Raw genomic sequence first — 16034 nt, 5'->3', positions numbered from 1 at the left:
GTGTCTTTGTAATGTTGAACAACTGAAAGGTGAGCACTGAATAGCAGATTGGAAAGGGGCGTAGAGGGAGAAGGGAGATGAGAGGGGAGGGGACGGAGACACTGGATAGGCGAAACCGAGACGGGAGAAGACCTTCAGCGTGTACCGGATACCATATTTAAGCTGTCTGTGGTAAAAACAATATTTGGAATGGTATGTGGGGCAAGCCAAATACAGCCTGCCAGAAGGATAAATCACCTCTCTGCAACTTGAAAGAGGAGGGTAGGTTTAGAAACAAGGAAATTGAGGACGAAAGGGAACTGGAATTCATACGATATGGGGAAGGTCAGATAGAATAACAGGGATACTACGGTGGCCATAGTTGAGTGCTAAATAATTTTGCTGGAATATTTTCTGCATCTTCAGGTCCAAACCACATTCTCACAACATTTTGTATGGAGAAGATATGTAGAAATTTAAAACTTGGTGATATTGTGTGATGACTTCTGGCCACAGCAGTGACAGTTGAACTGACCCCCCCCCCCCCTCTTTATATCCCTTTTCACCAATCATGGAAAACCACGTACGAAAACGTTGCGTTTAGTGATGAATTTCAATATACCGCTCTAGACCAATGACAGCTAAGCAATCATTCCAAATTTTATTGCATTTCAATGATAAATCTGCAAGAAATTTATTACAGAAAAGAAAAGATTTTGAAAAACCACTGATATGGTGACATCCACGGCCCATCTGATCTGATCCATTTCCTGGAGTAAGGATGGGTAAACTTACACAAACGATAAGTATTCAAATGACCATATCTATGAGTCAAGAACAAGATATACTGAAATAGAGTTCTCATCTGACAGTGTAGAATGTTTTTCTCTTCCATACAAGTGTCACATTTTTTGGTACTGGAAGAAATCTTTAACCTATGATATTAAATAATATTTAAAATTAATAAATGGATGCGTCAATATTCGCATATCAATATAACTGTAAGTTGAGTCTATATACCTCCATATACCATTTGAATTGAACGACATTCATCCTGTCCAATGACTTAGGTTGCAAGAATTATTTGTATCAATGTAAAAACCATACGCGAATTCATCCAGGGATTTCACCTTTAATCAATCAATTCTAACTTACGTATGGAAAAATGTTAATCCTTATATCATAAATAAACTAAAGTAAATCAAACGGAGAGCACACTATGTATCGTTGTTCCTGCAATACAGGTAATTCGGGGTTTTCATTTTTAGAACCTTGTGTCCAGTTGTTGTATAGCGCCACCTAATCAGGCGTTTCATTTATAGTCCTTTATTCGATAGCTGAAATGTTCATGCATGGCACCTTCCTTTTTCAGAATTATGACATGTAGAATTTTGAAGCTATGTTAGCCGGACTCTTTAAAATAAACTTCGTTCAAATGAAAGTAAGGGATGATTCAAGTTATAGGTCATTACTATTACCAACCCCCCCCCCTTCCCACCCCCAGATGTTATCAAGCTAAAATGTCTAAAGTTTAGAAAAGTTCATTCTCGTGGTACTGTCTCTCCAAATTATTTCCAATGTTGAGGAGTGGTGAGTTAGCAAATACAAATCTCAGTGGGTAAACATACTTTATAGCTTGTAATTAAATGCTTGTTGAGGTTAGAGCATGGGTGACCACTATTAGACATTCTAGCATACTTAGAGCCAATACTGAAGGTCTTTTGGAGTCTTCATGGGCTACGAAACTGAACGATTTGAGAAAATTTAAGGGAAGCTTGAAATTCTGCACTACATAATGAGATGGAAACCTGCTAATTGTACTTTTAAAAAATTAGTATTTTTTATTGTCAATTACAAATAGAGGTGGGAAATTTTATATTTATTTGTGACGCGGTTATCTACGCGGTATCATTGAAAGGTGTAAGATTGTATAAAATAAAGAATTATTGATTCCAAGTTGACACGGATTGATACGCGGTTTGCACTGGTATGCTATTATATAGTCACTGTGTGTGTTGAGAGACAAACGACAGTATGTCATGTTAGATAACACAAGTATGGACGCAAGGAGAACACCGAATAGTTCTGTAGAGCATAAAAAGTAAGTGTGTATTCGCAATTTGTACTTAAGGCTTTCTTGCGTTTTCATATTTCGGTTGTAACACTATAACTGTTTCGATATATAAGTATATATATATATATACACACTTTTTTTGCGCCAAGGTTGGTACTTTTTAAGAAAAGTCACCCTGCAGGAAAGAACCTGGGCACGAAAACCAAACTACCGAACGACTGATCCGCTCTCAACCTTAGTCCCTTTGCATCGAGACTGTGACTGTGTGATCATCGTCGGGTGCATGTTTATCACCATTCCCATCGAATGGGAACAAATACTGCGCATGATCTTAGCTAAAAGGCCAAGGTTTGTAGTTTCCACCCTGGTTTCCGCACTAATGGCCTGCATTTATGATACATTTTCTACTTACTCAGCTTGTTATAGAATGCGTATAGTCCACCGTTAGGGGCCCCCTATAACTGTAAGTTGCAGAAGTGTCTCAAAATACTTCTCCGTTCTATTCGAGTACCCCTTTATTTGAAGTTTAAATTGTACTATATAACCCTTATGCAAACACCTATCACTGAATAAACCGCAATCGTCAGTCTATTCAAGTCAGACGTGCTCTCTAGATGGGGCGAGCGCTAGGCTTAACATAATGGATCTTTGACCCTGTCAGCTTCATGGAGAATAGCTTTAACAATAGCAAAGAAGCAAGACTTTGCACTCAGTACTGAAATTTCACCTCTTCGTATATGTCTACTGGACAAGCCACTGATTTGTGTGTGTGCGTATGTGTGTGTTTACATGTCGGATTGTTGATGATATTTGCAGAAAATCGGAGTAACAGATCTTCAGGTACTCCCCGACAACATACGGCTTTGTGACATTAAAAAGTATTGTTTTTTTCTGCTTCCGTTTCTCTTTGTTTTACAGAGAATCACAACAATTAGATCGACCTGGTTTTTACAATAATATTACAAGGGAGGAATTCAGGATCGCAATTCGTGCACAACGTCGTTGATAATCAGTTAGTTTTTATAGGCATTCAGCAATACAGAAGTTTTTCCATTTTCCATCGTTCAGTCGAGTGTGACCCAAATATAGGTCAGGATTTCCTCAACGGACCAATGTTTACTTTCATCTTTTAAACAAAATATACCAGCTTTAGCTAACATATCGACAACTTTCGTGACAAAAACTTTCTTCAACTAAAGGCAGGTGCAGATATCGTAGTCGAAATAGACATATACTTTTATTTTGGAAACCTATAAACCAGATTGTGTCAGTGAATTTTAGTGTAACCAGTTTGAAAATTGGTTCACCAAGGGTGTTGTATTCAAGGAACTGTTTAAATGAAACAATGGAGTGGGGACATCAGCTTACGACAATTCTTGTTGCTGTGGCATGCTTCATGAATAATTTCCAAAGTGGCCACGGAGATAACTCAGCCGAGCACCAGCGGTCCAAAAGAGCCGAGTGTAAGTATGGGAGAGGGTCTGGATGGGCTGGTGGTAGGGGGTGGGTGAAGGGGCTCTTACTGTCTCCTCTGAATTGACGATCAAGATCGTCGACTTTTCAACATGTAAACCAAGACTGAAAGATTATGATAAAACGGTTCTATTAGTGTACGACTGTTATGTATACACACATTAGCATTGGGGAGGGGAAGGGGGAGGGAGGGGCGACACTCTCTCACTATTTTTCTGAGGCGACAATTTCAGAGAGGGAGAGAGAAAAAAAGTACCAATTACTGTGCATGCTCTCTCGTTACACACGGGATTAACAGGTTCCAGTTTGAAGGTTTATCGGTTAATTCTTTTTATTGTAAACCTGTTACGTTTTTGGACAGTTAACCGGTTATCGAAAAACCCAAAATGTGCGTTTCACTGTGAACGTCTTTGGTTGCGTGTGTACGGAGCGATTATACTATATGCGGGTCAGAAACGTTGGAATAAAGGGTCAGGGAGAACGAAAAGTTCACAAGTTAAGGCCGCATACCCGATAGGTGCAACGTTTAAGCATGGAGGTAAAAACGGACTCCATGGTTTAAGGGACGATTATTTTTCGCGGTCTGAACCGAAAATATTTTGCGGTCAGCCTATTGAGAACCCATACCGGACGCACTAGGCATGTCTGTTAACCATCATTAGAATACATTGATCACGTATAATATCGTGTCTCGTATATGGCAAGCCATGTGGGACAAACACCGCATAATATATCCGCGTATTAATTCGAATATATACGCGTATTAATTCAAATATACTTGTGTTGTACATGTATAAAGTTTCGCTTTTTGAAGCAATCTCGCGATCCCGCCAAAACATTTATCGTTGGTATATGTACACAGCAAGAGCGGAAATGTTTTTTCGTGTATATTCTAATTAATCCGTGCATTTATTGGATTTAATCCCCATATGTATTTTATTTAATACGTGTATATATTCGAATTAATACGTGTATATATTCGAATTAATACGCGGATATATTTAAGCCATATGATTGGCTAATAATATATACGCGTATATATTCCAATTAATACGCGTATAAATTCCAATTAATACGCGGATATATTATACAGTGTTTGTCCCACATGGCTTGCCATACTCGTACAGTCTCATATACGTAGATAACGCCACCCATATCGCCTGCTATACAGGCTCCAGAAGTTATAATGAACTTCACTGTTTTTTATGCAATCTACATCTTCCGTGTTACATTTAGGAGTTTTGTGAACTTTTTAACTAATACCTTACAACTTAAATTTATGATTATTACCATTATTATTACTATTATTATATGGGACTTATGATGATGGTGATGATGACGATTATTATTATTATTTTCATGTTCTTCACAGATGATTTTAACTATACTGGAATGTGGATATCAAACGGGGTCATGATTGCTTTCGTGTCCCTCATCGTTCTCTACGGGTTGTACAAATCTTACATAGGCGAAGTACATATGCCTGTTAAAAAAGAAGCGCCCTCAACTAAGAACGAAGAAAATGGCGCTAAAACTGACGACGCTGAGCTGTCTGCAGTAAATCCCGCATATATAGATGATCATGGTCTTCAACCGTCTGCTGGAACACAGACGGATTTTCCAGACGTGACAGAAACAAGCCAAACAGACGATACATCTTAATTTGCCTGTTTTCTGGACAGTGCTACAAATATTGAAAGGTCACCAAGCAAGTGTGGTTCCCCCATACTAGTGTTAGCTTGAAGTATCTGACAGTAACCAGGTAGTTGTTATAACAACTCCCTAAAGTAGCAAGCCAAACAGACAATAAATCTTAATTTGCCTGTTTTCTGGGCAGTGCTACACATATTGAAACGTCACCATGCAATTGTGGTTCACCCATATAGTGGTAGCTTGAAATTGCTTGAAATTGCTGCCACGTTCATTTTCGATGGGCTACTCTCTATATTATTTCCAGACAAGAGCTTAAGTTTGATTTTAGCTGGCAAATTGTTCGTTTTATCATATTTAGGAACAATGCACACCTTTATATATACATACATACGTAGTCGTCACATCGCAGATTGACGATCGGTAACCAATGAGAAGGTATAAATGTTGTGTTTTTTTAAGGCTAATATAGTGTCTCGATGATTTAAAGTTTGTGTGTGTGTGCATAGGAGTGTATAGAGCGAGTGTGTGCTTGAAAAGATTGTGTGGACAGATTGTTCACACTATATAGGCCTAAATATGCTGACTGAAAATTCTCGAATTTTTGGGACACTATATTTCCACAATCCGCTGACTGTAGATTATTAACGAAACATGCAAAATGTGTTATTACACAAAACGACTGCCACGCGGAAAAGCTAATCAGCGTATCGTCAGCTTCAATTAAATCATTATGTACCGGTATTCATGTGTATTTTAGTACAAAGTACATCAGATAACTTTTCAATGACTTATTGTTTTCTTTTGTAAGTATTTATCAACTAAATTCAATATAAATCTTCTTTTAAGTGTAAGTGCTTCAAGAGTTGATTATTTAAGTATTTTCAGTTATGTTATATTAGTCATATTCTTATTAATTTTGCATGCCCAGCTTATATATATATAAATTACACAAGCTGTAACACATTATTTGACAATTATTTGTCAATTATTTGTCATTATTTGTCAAATATATGCAAATATTCCATCATATTGGAAGTGGCAAATATCTTCTCATTTCTTTTGGGTTGTGGGAATTTTTCCAGTGGGAACCCGAAGAAGGAAAAAAATGAAATTTTATACCTAAATACCGTAATTCCTAACAAGAAAACTGAGAGTAAAACTCGGGTATAGTCTAGAGCGACCAAACATCAGATATGAACGCCTCCTCTCTGCATTTCAGGGCGAAAGATCCACCCCAAACCTAAACCTTTCTTTAGGACACTTACGAAAGCTTGACAATATATTAGCGATCCCTCAGTGTTTGAAGGTTTACACTTGTTTTCTTCACAATGGCATACTTGCTTACCTCTCACCATGCATCTATGGGCAGCCGAGAAAACAACCACGCCAATGTCGCGTGCACTATACTGCACAAAATGAAACCAGAGCCATAATATACATATATATATGACTCCGAATGAGACCAACATAATAGTGGGCGCTATTTATTATTAAGTACCGACCATCCGAGATCACAAAAGCGTCACTTTCATCGGCTGATTCCTGTGAGATGATGAAGCGCACTAAACCTTGGAAGTCCAGAATGTTCTTCTCACTTTATAAAAAAAATGCACGCTCTTCTCCGAAAGGACTTTGGACTATACACTTATCCGAGAGTTGCACGGTTGTTTTTTGATTTGCTTTTGTACTAATCCTGATGGGAGAACAATTTGACAATCGACTCAGTAAATTGTATTATCAAATGCTTACGTCATTATAACATTATTCTTTGACGTTTACAACTTGTGACACATTCCAAAACAGAATACAAAAGGGAGAACACATATCATACAAAACAATCGTTTTCCCTTTCACAAGATTTTAAATGCTGACACCTAATTGTGGTTGTATCACCGCCAATGTTGTCCTCTTTTTCATCGGTATTTTCTTCTTGTACATTACGATATACCAAAAGAATTACTACCATGGTATTTTTTAACTTGAAGAAGTCACAGATGAAGAACCTGGGCACGACACACCAAACAACCGAATGACTGATCCGCTCTCAACCCCCGTCCTCTTGCACCGAGACTGTGACCGTGTGAGCATCTTCGGCTGTGTATCACGATTCCCCTAAGAGGGGTACATTAGTATTACACTGGTAACATGAAAGCCACACGATTCCAAAAGATACTCAGCAATTCACAGAAATGTCTATAGTATCTATAAAAGATTAGTCACGCACAAGTTTTTTTTTTTCACTTTAGTTGGTCGTGACCTATAACTCAAATTCAAATTCGTTTCATTCGAAAACATTGCACGCCGTTTGTCTGAAAGCTTTTGCTGCAGTTCTCATGAACGTTACTCAATTGTCGAAAATTTGTATTCGAGGCAGCTAATCGAACGATGATTGTATCTGAATTACTGGTCTTTTCATCTCGGTTGCATGACGAGATCTGAAAACCTCCCTGCGACATTGTGTGGTGACTGGGCCAGGCAAAGAGTACTTTACTACACTTAATTGTCTTTTCGTTGCATTTAGTTTATAAGGAGGATAGCGCGAACGCAGTCCTCCACTACCAGAAATTATACGCCCGAGTTCTCTACGTTTGAGAGAATCGTAAGGGTCAACCCATCCGAAAGTGCAATGGACAGGCCTCACCCTAGGGACTCCACCGTCATGATCACGGAAATCCCTGCGCCAGGTAAGTATGCTTTGACATTGTGCGATTTGGTTCATGTACTGCTGCGAATTCACACAGAAGATATTGAACGGAAAATGTTCTCTCATTGGTTAAAAAAAGCGTCAATAGCTCAAATATTTCTTGCCGAACAATAACACAATATTTTAAGCAATATTTATCAGCTGTCATGTCACTGGCTACACTGCTAAGGCTGACAGTTATGTAAATAGCCGTTTCGATCAGGTATTTAACAGTGCTATACGGCTAGACTTTAACAACAGCACACCGGAATTTCGTTCAAGTGGGTCACGTGACTAATATTATTATACTGTACAGAGCATGTCTCAAAACAGGGAGAAGCTTGCTGATAACTTTGTAGTCCTTCTAAGAGTCAGGGAATTGATGGAGGGGCAGAAAGGTATAAGATATACATGATACTAGATTTTGATTAACAAACATCAGTGTACTTGTATTCCGTGTCCTACAAAGCATCGGCAGCTTACGTAGTGCACGACTCGCACGCATGCGCACTGAGTGTTTCAATATTGGACATATTTGGAGGGGGCGGAGGCGGGGGGAAGGGAAGGATGATTATACATGTGATCGGTTGCATGACGAGATCTGAAAACCTCCCTGCGACATTGTGTGGTGACTGGGCCAGGCAAAGAGTACTTTACTACACTTAATTGTCTTTTCGTTGCATTTAGTTTATAAGGAGGATAGCGCGAACGCAGTCCTCCACTACCAGAAATTATACGCCCGAGTTCTCTACGTTTGAGAGAATCGTAAGGGTCAACCCATCCGAAAGTGCAATGGACAGGCCTCACCCTAGGGACTCCGCCGTCATGATCACGGAAATCCCTGCGCCAGGTAAGTATGCTTTGTCATGGTGCGATTTGGTTCATGTACTTCTGCGAATTCACACAGAAGATATTGAACGGAAAATGTTCTCTCATCGGTTAAAAAAAGCGTCAATATGAAAATTTTATAAAATTACCATACTCAAAACAGTACTTAAACTTATATATACAATCTGACTTTACAAACATTGGTTGATGTGGACCCTACCGATATAAATTGATACGTAGATTATTATTTTGTTGTAGGTCTTTCAAAACGCCTCAAGAAGGGCAAACTCATTTCTATGTGGGGGTGAAATTGAGTAATTATTTCTTCGGCCTACATCAGTCATTACTATTCTGTTTTCGAGTCTTAGTCGGAATTTTCCATCCCAATTTATTGAACAATAATATAAAAGATTAAAGAAACGTCAAATTGAATCGTACATTATCCAACTCATCAATTATACATTCCATAATATGAATGGAGAATACACACGCCTGTGGATGGGACGCTTGTGGGTGGAGCGTCCGATATTCGCATATATTATAGACTTCTGAAACATGTTGCGAAATGTACATGAACAGTAAGTTATCATATAAACTTTTGATTACTAGATAATTACAGACAACACAATCAAATTAAAACATTGATGATTTACCCAGGAGACTCATGCATCGTTTTTGGACATCGATGTTCTGCTGGCATCATGAGCAATACAGGACTTAGCTAGTTTTGTTGTCGGTATAGAAAGCCTATGTTGTCGAGTCAGTTCGGATCACACGAACCTAGGGAAGAAGCTAGTTATGCGAAATTTCGATTGCCTTTTCGGTAGAAAAGCTCGGTGAAGTGGGAATACATACATTTCCTTTTGGATGATACATTGAAGGTCATGGTAGTAACATTGCCTAAAATTTGGTTCGAAATTTTGTAGAGGGATAAAAATTACAGTTCACTTTAAGTTAAGTTAGATTTTTCGAGGATATAAACTATCAATGTTGTTATTTTAATGTTTATGTTAATCACCAGTGAGTGTAATTGTGTCAGTTGTAGTCTTTTGTAGTCAAACATTTCGAAAAATTTCCAATGTCACCACTAATCGGCCTTTTGGCTAAGATCATGTGTAATATCTGTTCCCTTTCGAGGGGAATCGTGATATACACCTGACGATGATCGCACAGTCACAGTCTCGATGCAACAGGACGGTTTAAGAGCGGATCAGTCGTTTAGTTGTTCGCTTTTCGTGCCCAGGTTCTTTCCTGGGTGACTTTCTTAAAATGTACTATCACTTCAAGAAACTATCTGGTTTCATATTGTGATCATCCTGTCGATGATATATTATATAACACTTCAACTTCAATGTCCAGCAATAGATTTTCACCAACAACAAAAAATAAAAAAATATGCTAGATAGAACATCCAAAGGAATTACACAGTTATTATTTATATTTCTCAATAGATATTGTAGGCAAAATCCTCAGTAACCTGGAACTTTATACTTCAATTTGACTAGAAATTTGCTAATAAAATGTTTCAAAACAAATATTTCAAGCTAATCATGGTTAAATATTTTCTAAAAACCTGAGCCATTCATGAACGATAACTATATCTAACATCAGATGTCCAATTGAAATAAATCTTTCTCCAGTGGCAAGTTAACAAATTCAAGATGAAATCTGAAAGTTTGTTTCTATATATCCAAACAGAAATATCTCTGAATGGTTTGGAGTTTTTTATGTGCATAATTTCTTTTTGATTTGTGGATTAAAGTATGCATGGCTACTGAAGGCTGTGCGCTAGCTGTGACCTGGTTTTGAAACACAGGTGTAGCCAACTCCCAACGAAAATGGAGACTTATCTATACTGATAGTATACCAAAGAGCCGTGAACAATTTGTTTGGTGTATTATAAATTATAGATTAAACACTTCATAATAATGCTACTAAAAACTTAGTACTTTCTGTTTCATAAACAAACTTAATAAATTTCAAGATTGTTATGAGGCCTATACCAAGTTTAAACATGAGCAATTATACTATCTTTGGTGCTACGGCACAATTAAACATGTATGCTTCGTAAGGACCAACAGCCATACCGCACTACAAGTAAAAAGGGAGGTGCATGTATCATGAAATTAAGTATTAAAGGTCTACAGACACAGAAATCATGAAAATATCTGCAACTCCCATCAAAATCCATCAAAGATTGACCATTTTTAAGTCTTGTTTTAATTCTTGTTTTATTTTTGCATATTAGTCATTACTGTAGCTAGCTATGTACACTGATGATATAAAGGGCCAGAGTGTGTGCCTAATTTTCTGAACATTATGTTATAACTTTGTTTTTAAAACCTTCGTTTCAAGGACGCTGAATATGAAGTTGTGGCTTAAGACGGTTTATTTTTTTTTAAGATCTGCTTTATTGGCTCTGCACTTTAGAGCTAGGAAAGTTTGGTGATTACCTTATCTACCTGCCACTGTTGAAAATCGACCTCAGGCTCAACAATTAGCCTGCATAGCTTCTTAAAACCCATTAGGCTATTTGTGTAAACACTGTGTGGAAATATGTTCATGTCTACAGTGTAGTTAATCATACAGCGTTCACACAAAGACCCTCATACAAGAAAAATTATGTTGCAGCATTGCAGACTAATTGGTAAAAAGAGGTCAGATTATGTAATCTCCAGAAAATTTTCCATGATAGTGTGCTATAGTTGGGATCTATACAGCAGATCTTTAAATTTACTGTTTGAAGGAAGATCACATTATTCAAATGATATAAGTGGGCTTGTAATTATAGGTTAACTTATTAAAGGCTTTGAAGACTTGCCCCAAACCGCGTGCCGCGCTCTGAAAAAGTTAACTTTCCGTTGCTTGTAAGTGAAGTTTTCTGCTTGTCGCTACGAAATGCAGACAGTAATGAAACGTGCTACCTTGTTATCTTTCATCTAGACCTGAGATGTCCATCGCTGCTAAGTGCAATGTGTTGTGGGTATTGACCGTAGCTGTATGTATTGACTGTACACTAGTGTCTAATTACTGACGGTAGCAAGCTGTGTGTATTTTCTGGAATCGATGGTGGTGTCTAACACTTCTGTTACACCTCATTCAAAACTAGGTCAGATTACCGGCATGAGACGTTTCTTCTTGAAAAAGAGAGTGTAAAAAACACTAGACAGTAGTAACATTCTCCATGAGGAAACATTGGATAAACAGCAAAATTCATATTTGTAACAGTGTCTGTAAATTACAATATGGAGCCATTACCTCTTTTCCTGAAACTATAATCAAGAAAAAGACTAAAATCCTTGTATTATGATCAAAAGCTAAACATATTTTCTGTCCTTTTATTGTTGGAAAACTGTGTGACTTCATTTGACAACGGGTCAAAATTATATACCAGATAATTGTGTCTTGCATTTGGCATTCAAAATTGGCATGGATATATGCTGTGTCAAATATACAATACAGGATAGAGTTTCTTATTAAGCAAAAGTACTTTCAAAGATATGACAACGAAGGAAGAAAGTAACTTTTAGGCTAGATATATCTTCTGCTTAAGTGTTACTTCACCAACTTGATGATGCATTTATAAAGAATCATCAAATCAAAAATCAAATTTAAAATCAGGGTACCTCTAGAACTAGGGTGGGCAACCTATGGCCGGTAGGCCACATGCGGCCCGCCAGTGAATTTTTGCGGCACATGAGATGCCTCAAGAAAAAGAAAAAAATATCAATCTATTTTACATCCTCACAAAAATTATCTAGCTGCTTAAAATATATCGGCACTAATGATGATGTCAGGTAGGCCTATTATCACCATTAATTATCAACTGTACTGTATTGACATTATGTTTTTGTGAATACAGATTAAGTACACACATCTACAGTATTGCTTGAAAGTCCTCGGAATCAAAGGTTTGAATTAAACAGCAGGTCGTTGGTTAGGTTTTCACTCCTTATATCTGGCCCATTCATTCCAAAAGTTTGCCCACCCCTGCTCTAGAAACTTATCGGCATTTTCAGCATCCAAAATTTCTCTGCTAATGTCAAGAAATGTTAATGCTGCCCAAATTAAGAGCTGCATTCCATCTTAATTCATGAATATGTATATTGATTATCAACAATCATGGAAATAGGAAAGCATACAAAGTTACAATCTTGTTCTCAATTTGTTTCCAAAAACAGTTTCCTCCTCATCCATACATATAATAATAATAATAATCCCCATTAAAGTCTCAATGTGTGTTTGCCAAATTTTAACTTTGACTTTTCCAGCTTACTGCCCTAAAGCTCAGTGAAAATAACACCATTCTATGCAATTTTCATATTAATAATCATTATTTTTATTGAGTTATATGTCATTAAACATTTTGAGCTGAATAAAGTTCGCCAGATTTTTTAACGAGTCTGTAGATTCTACAAACTTCACTCAAAATTTGCAAGCCCCGCCCAACAGATCATGCACCAATCAAGTGGAGGATACAAGTATATATAGGTTATATTTTGAGTAATAAACAGGCTGATATGGGCGGTCGCAGTGATATTACCGTAAATCGTTCGCACCATAAGGGCAACAGAAAATAAATTTCTTTCTTTCGATCGTGAAAGCTTTTCTCCATTAAACCCACCTGCTCAGAGTGCATTTAGAATAAAAAACACTGCATCTACTTTGGAAAGTTGTTTTCTGAAATTCATTGTGACTTTAACTTGGCTGTTTCCAAAGAAGTTAACCAAGCAACAAAACTTTTCAAAAGAATAGTGTTGATTCTTCAAAATCAAAACAACTGCCAAACACTGGCAACAGCCAAACTCTCAAGGAGATTATGCTAGCAGCTAGAGGAGCATCAGATAACAAATATGAATGAAAGAAGGGTTACTGTGTCTGATTGTATTCTTATTTTGTTGTATATATGACAATCGCTATATACCCAGAATGTCTATTACCAACACTTTGTCCACAGCTTCCCTAATCCTATTATTGCAAACACTGTTTCATATAAACCATGAACTAGCTATTGTTTACCTCTTGCTACCATATCCTGTTTACCACATGTCCTCAGCTGTTAAGGCTTCAGATATGCCCCTTTTTTCACAAGACAGGCGTAATTGCTTATAGATGCTTAGATGTAAGTTCTATTTATGAGTCAAGACCATAACTGAAGATTCTCTGTACAGTAGCTGTTGCCCTATGTTTGGGCAGCAAAGGTACCTGTTGTATTTGAATTTTCTCACATATGTCTTGCAATGTCATTAAGGCGATGTTTTTCTATTATATCTCAGACTCAATACAAAGCATTTTTTCATGTTTTTTGTATATTTTCACTACTTATTCTTTGCAACATATGATGACTACTGTATACCGCCTGATTAATTGTGCCACAGTGATCATATATAGTGATGTTTGTTTATCTGGAAGACATCCCAGAACTGGTAGTGAGATATGTCACATTTTGTGTCTTTACCTGGTTTTCTTCCTTTTTCCTTCCAGGGGTGGGAGGGGGTGGGGTGGGAAGAGAGTGTCTATGTAGCTCAACATTTGACTGGACACTTTGCAGCCATCATTAAAATAGGAATAAATTTTCATCCATGGGCACACCATGCACTGTGTAATTTTATGACTATATCTTCTGTAAATCAATTATGTCCACAGTTTCACTTTGTCAACACAGCAATCAGCGTCAGAATCTTGAGAATTCTCACTACCTCAGGTTTGACACTTATAGCTACAGTAACTATTTCAGAAGCTAATTGAATCTGGCAAATTCAATGATGATCCCTACAATCTTCCCAAATAATTTGCTTGTAATACAATGCATAGTTTAATTTTCATCAATCTAATGTGAATGGACCCTCCCCCACCCCAGGTTCCCCTCCTCTCTTTCCTCCTTACAGTAATTGATGCTGTAACATACATGTGCTGCTCGTAATTAACTCCCTATTTTCTTCTATAAGAAACTGAACAACAGAACACACAAACAATGGAAACTAAGAGGTATGATATTAAGGCTGGAAACCCGTTTGAGTCTGTGTACCTTGTTCTTTTCCAACTCGTACCCCCATGTTAGGCATATCAGAGACTATATTTAGTCAGTTGACGCACAATGTACAGTATAGATGCCTTGACGAACAGATCACCATGCATGATATAGGACGTTGACCTGCGGACCACACACGTTAACTGTGATCAAGGTACATTACATCGCTCGCTAAATCACATACTTTCCAAATGTGCCCTTCTATATCTACGTATGGCCAACAAAATTGATGTTAAAATAGATGAAATAAATACCATAAATATTCGTCTTTGTATAGCCTCTGTGCGTGTTCTGCATTCAATTCGTCTCTTGGTTCTGAACGATGTGGGTAACCTTCGATCGTAACGTTACTTCTTCATCCACAAACGGGAGTTTTTTCCATAACAACTCCCTGTTCAAACTAGGCGTAACTTTCGTAACAGTTTTCTCCCTTGGGGGCCTGAAAAGTTTGCGTTGTGTAAAAGACTGATTCCATCAGTCCGACCACGTTCATTCTCCCACGTGTCTATATGTACCTCGTTAAATATAAAAGGTTCCCTTATCACATTTCTTATGGCAAAGGCCTGGGTGGGTTTAGGTCAGGGTGACCGGATGCATATGTTAAAGCAGCTTATGTGGTTGTTTTGTCAACTTTACGACCATCACGCGGTATACTTCTAAAAGTTAAATTACAATTTATTAAATTTTCACCTAAAACCAAGGGCGTAGGAACCGGGGGGCTGGGGGGGGGCGCCAGCCCCCCCAGTGAAAAATGTGGAGGGGCGGAAGTATCATTCCGCCCCCCCCGGTTCGCAAGTCAGAAAACCCCTTTTTCATTTCCAAATGAGGAAAAAAATCTCATTTGGAGCACCAAATTGCATCTAAGGCCAGGTGAAAATACAAAATTAAGTTTACAAAATGGAGTGGGTGTTGAAGTGTGCTATATTGCACCAAATTGCATCTGAGGCCACCTGGAAATGCAAAAAATTCCAAAGGGGAGGGGGACACCCCCTCCCCTTAGACCCCTCCCCCAGGCCGGCCATTAGTCTTCAGCCCCCCACTCAAAAGTACTATCCTACGCCACTGCCTAAAACATATTCATATCGCTCCGTTCAATATTTAAAGGTAGTCTGTATAGGCCCCAAATTATAGCACGTTATTATTGCTAGAAGTTTTCTGGACTTTCATATCAGGTTGCTGATGTCGGATTTCAAAATGGTTTCACGAATGTATAACAAGTCATAAGAAAATGTTCCCCTCGCCGGTAGGTATGGGGCGGAATGACGCGATTCGAGGGGTGTTACTAAAACGAATGACAATTGCGTTACACATAA

General features: G+C 37.9%; 1 long non-coding RNA gene and 2 other non-coding genes across 3 annotated transcripts; 1 reads left to right on the top strand and 2 right to left on the bottom strand.

Moving 5' to 3' along the window:
• The first annotated feature begins 1506 nt into the window (after nt 1–1506).
• Nucleotides 1507–6145, top strand: LOC139975080 (uncharacterized). Its single transcript, XR_011795648.1, has 2 exons — nt 1507–3516; nt 4899–6145. It is a non-coding gene; the product is annotated as an uncharacterized lncRNA (long non-coding RNA).
• Nucleotides 6146–7706: 1561 nt separating this feature from the next.
• On the bottom strand, nt 7707–7871 carry LOC139975492 (U1 spliceosomal RNA). Its single transcript, XR_011795748.1, has one exon. It is a non-coding gene; the product is annotated as a U1 spliceosomal RNA (small nuclear RNA).
• Nucleotides 7872–8555: 684 nt separating this feature from the next.
• Nucleotides 8556–8720, bottom strand: LOC139975472 (U1 spliceosomal RNA). The gene has a single exon (XR_011795742.1). It is a non-coding gene; the product is annotated as a U1 spliceosomal RNA (small nuclear RNA).
• Between the last annotated feature and the right edge of the window lie 7314 nt (nt 8721–16034).

Source organism: Apostichopus japonicus, chromosome 10 (genome assembly GCF_037975245.1).
Source record: "Apostichopus japonicus isolate 1M-3 chromosome 10, ASM3797524v1, whole genome shotgun sequence".
In the NCBI taxonomy this organism is placed as follows: Eukaryota; Metazoa; Echinodermata; class Holothuroidea; order Aspidochirotida; family Stichopodidae; genus Apostichopus; species Apostichopus japonicus.
This window is presented reverse-complemented; position numbering and strand designations above follow the sequence as displayed.